Source organism: Pocillopora damicornis, chromosome 8 (assembly GCF_964200805.1).
Source record: "Pocillopora damicornis chromosome 8, jaPocDami1.2, whole genome shotgun sequence".
NCBI lineage: Eukaryota > Metazoa > Cnidaria > Anthozoa > Scleractinia > Pocilloporidae > Pocillopora > Pocillopora damicornis.
This window is the reverse complement of record NC_142677.1, coordinates 8,555,401-8,559,405: the sequence shown is the minus strand read 5'-3', so window position 1 is coordinate 8,559,405 and position 4,005 is coordinate 8,555,401. Positions and strand designations below refer to the sequence as shown.

The window sequence follows — 4,005 nt, the reverse complement described above, 5'->3', positions numbered from 1 at the left end:
TAGAAAAACAGATTGCCTCTGAAGAATGGTTTCATGCATTTAAGATGGATCATCAAAATACTTACGCTTGTAAACATGGACTTCGTCGCCTAGTATGAAACGTAGCTGGTAACAAATAAAAGCTGAGATGTTAAAATAGTACATTTCCCGTCGTCTTGACAGGGTGGGTCTATGGTACAGGTAGAGGACTGGAGTTGCAGATTCAAAGGTTGGAGGCTCGATCCTTTCGGTCAAGCCATACTAACTTGGTTTTGAATCCAGAGTAAATAAATATATTTTCATTTTCCACAAACCCTTCATTCTCTCGCGATGGAAATGAGCAGAGCATTCCAATTCGAGACACCCTCAAGCATTTTGGTTGTAGGACCTTCAGGATATGGAAACACTTGTTTTACATGAGTATTACTCTTACACCAGTCGAACGACTTATTTGCAGATGTTCCTTCTTCCGTCGCGTATCGTTACAGCGCTCGGCGAGATAGATTTGTACCTTTGAAAAACATTGGAACGATGGGGTTCCAGATTTTGGTCAGTTGAAGACATGGAAGTTTAGTGATACGCGATGATTTGATGGCTGAGGGAGAGAACGACACAAAGACGTTGGATTTATTCCCTAAACATTCTCATCATCAAAACATCACAGTAATGTACTTTGTCAAGATATACTTTTACAAGGAAAATACATCAAGAGTATTTTGAGGAATGCTTATTACAAGATAGCCTTCAAAAATCCACGAGATAAGCTGAGCATGAGAAATGTCTTACTTCAAGCCTTTCCTTCGAGTTGGCAGGAGATCGTGGACGTGTTCCGTAAACTGACTGAAAAACTGCTTGAAAATCCACGAGATCAGCTAGGCATGAGAAATGTCTTACTTCAAGCCTTTCCTTCGAGTTGGCAGGATATCATGGACGTGTTCCGTAAACTGACTGAAAAACCGTCTGAAAATCCTGCAAGTGAGGATTCTACCAGAGTCTTGAGTCACCTTTTAAAAAACACGAAGGGTGTATGAGATGTTACATTTTACCTAAATAACCCTTAAAATTACCTATAAAGAAGTGATAGATTGGTCCTTTGAGCATTGTGCGCTGGAGAGAGGAACAAGTATGGCGAGAAGTCGAAGACCTTAAAAGAGAGTTAGACGTCGAAAAGGACAGAAAGGCGCTGTACTTCCCCCGGCAGGTCTCGTTCCAGCCTTGATAGTCTGAGGGAAAGCAGTGTACGTAGTAAGAAAAGGATTGGAAGCCATCGAGAAAAAGAGAGGACGGAGCCGATAAATGAATCAATGACAGACGTCGAGGTAGTCGAAGAAGAAGGTTGGTTGCGATCAGACTTGGACCTGTTCTCAATGACAAGATTACCGAAGGAATTTCCTATCGGGTCCATCACGCACCTTCGCTACCTTAGGTGGAAAATTAGCCTCAGGTATTTTAAGGTAAAAAAGATGATGGAAATTATTATCGTGGCAGGAGAAGGAGGGGTTTTCCACTTAGACGATGAAACGAATACAGAGACATCGGGCGTTCTTCTCATCTATCTTGAGAGGGAAATCAAAATGTTCTAGAGGATATGTTGCAACATGCCAACAGTGATCAGATCAATACTGTGACTGAACTTGCGTTAATTTTACTCGAAAATCAATTACCGTTCTCACCTCCAACCGCAGCTAAATTAAAACATTAAAAACAAGTCTTACGAGAATTGGCTAAGCGAAGAAATTCGATAAAACGTCGCAAACAACAGCTATTGAATAAAAAAGGTGCTGGAGAGGATTGAAGGAAGCGTTTTTGCAACTTTTTCCGTTAGTATAGCTTTACAAGTGATACAGAACTTGACATGCCTATTGCTACAATCCAATGAGAAGATGAAACATTTGAAGAACAAATGCCACGAGCTCGAAACCCGTAAAGATCAGTGGAGAGATAAGTTTGGGAAATGCAATCGTAACGTAAATGTGGCGATGCAATATCTTCTTTGTAAGCATTACTTAAATCAAGATACTCACGAGGAACAGATGGGGGAAATTTGTCATACCTGGACACAAAATTTGCATACTCTACGGAATGTTAAAGCAGAAATGAAATGAAGAGATATGATGATTAAGAGGGTACAAGCAGAGTTAGAGTGTTGGATAGAAAAAAAGCAGGAAGAGAGCGAGAGAGTCTACATGAACTAATTCCTCGCAACCGGATCCCTTAAAACAATCGCGTTTACTTCCATTTGTCCAGTGACTGAGCCCAGAAGTCCTTCGATTATCATGGTTTTTCTGCAAAAGAATGGTTAAATGGAAGTGGTCGTGTGGATGGTATGCTACAGCGGATGGCTGATGCCTCAAACTTCAACGAGAACTCTGAAATGGATGATTCATTCCAGATGTCGTTTACACATGTCCGAAGGTCTCCTCGTGGTTGTGGCAAAAATAGAAAGATGAAACCCGGCCATTCTGGGACTTTCAAACGCATGAAGCAAACTGTGGTCACCATTTAGAAAGAGAACAGCCTGTGTTGTGCTCGTGCCATTGCTACTGCTAAAGTTATGGTGAATGGTAATCCGAGCTGGAAAGGTTTCCAGGTTGGTGGAAGAATTCTGTGTCAAGTGGCCCGGCACTTCGCGCCAAAGCTAACGTTCCATTCAGTCCATATGGCTACAAGGAACTGTCCAGATTTGCATTGGCTCCCAGTTTGTACGATTACCAACTTTACTAGTCGATGCCACTCGCAGTTATCTCGTGATGTCGTATCGACCTGTGCGGGAAAAACAACTGGTCCTATTGTACGACAAAAATCATTACGATGTCATCACGTCTTTTGCCTGGTCTCTTTGGAGCTAGCAATTTTCTTCGTTGTGCTTCAAATCGTACAATGATGAAGGCTGACACACTTGTACTAACAATCCAGATCATTGTCTTTTGTGCCTGCAAACGGACTCCACCAATTTCAAGGAAGCTAAATGCCGCAACCAACCACCCTCAGCACCTTATGTTTTCTGGAAAGACCTGTGTGCATAAAATCACTTGACTAAATCCTTCCAAGGAAGAACCGTGGATGTCGATCATTTCAGTGTCTGCACTCAGGTTCGTAAATGTCGAATGTGTAAGAAGTTATTGGTGGGCCTGAAAGAACAAAAGAACACCATTGCGGTTATGCAAAGTATCCCTCGTGTAAAGAGTCAGTTCTAATCTCTGCCCGTAAATGTTTCATTCAAATTGGTAAATCCCCAGAGGAGAAATACGAACAAAAACCACAAAAGAGAAAAAAAAGAAAGAACAAAAGTGGTGCGGCAGCAGGTCTAGCCATTGCAGAAACTGAGAAAGAAACCTGAGATAGAAACCTGTCCCTTCCGTTTCAGCGGTGAGCTTTGTATTCGCAATTTCTTAGAGTGGTTGCACACCTTGACTGAAGACGACACGAGACAAGTACGTGTATTGGCGCATAATTTCCAGGGGTATGATGGCTATTTCATCCTGGAAGAGTATCATCGCTAGCACCGTGTCGTACAACAGCTCTGGAGCGGGGGTAAAGTTCTTCAAGTTACCTTTGACGGCATCTCATTTATTGACTCTCCGTCGTTCTTTAAAATGCCATTATCCGTCTTTCTAAAAACCTTTGGACTGTCAGAGTTGAAAAAAGGTTATTTCCCACATCTCTTCAACCACCCAGAGAATCAATACAACACAGGACCGCTTCCAGACAAGAAACATTACATGCCAGAGTCCATGTCCACTGGTTAAAAAAACACACTTTGAAAAATGGTATGAGGAATGACAAAGGGGCAATGCAGTCTTTGATTTAAGAAAAGAGTTGATCGAGTATTGTGAGTCGGATGCCTAAGTTCTTGAAAGACGGATGTCACCCTTAAATGGCTCTTAGAAGAACAAGCCAGAGTTAATCCTTTTGACCGCATCACTATCGCTTCTGCTTGAAATCGAGACCTCCGTAAAAATAGGATGGAACCCAACACCATTACTTCAGAGCACTTCCACGGTTGGAGACTCAAAACCAACTTTT

At 42.0% G+C, this 4,005-nt stretch overlaps 1 pseudogene; it reads left to right on the top strand.

Annotated features, from left to right (window-relative positions):
- The first annotated feature begins 309 nt into the window (after positions 1–309).
- On the top strand, positions 310–1,033 carry LOC113685651 (uncharacterized; annotated as a pseudogene).
- Positions 1,034–4,005: the final 2,972 nt, after the last annotated feature.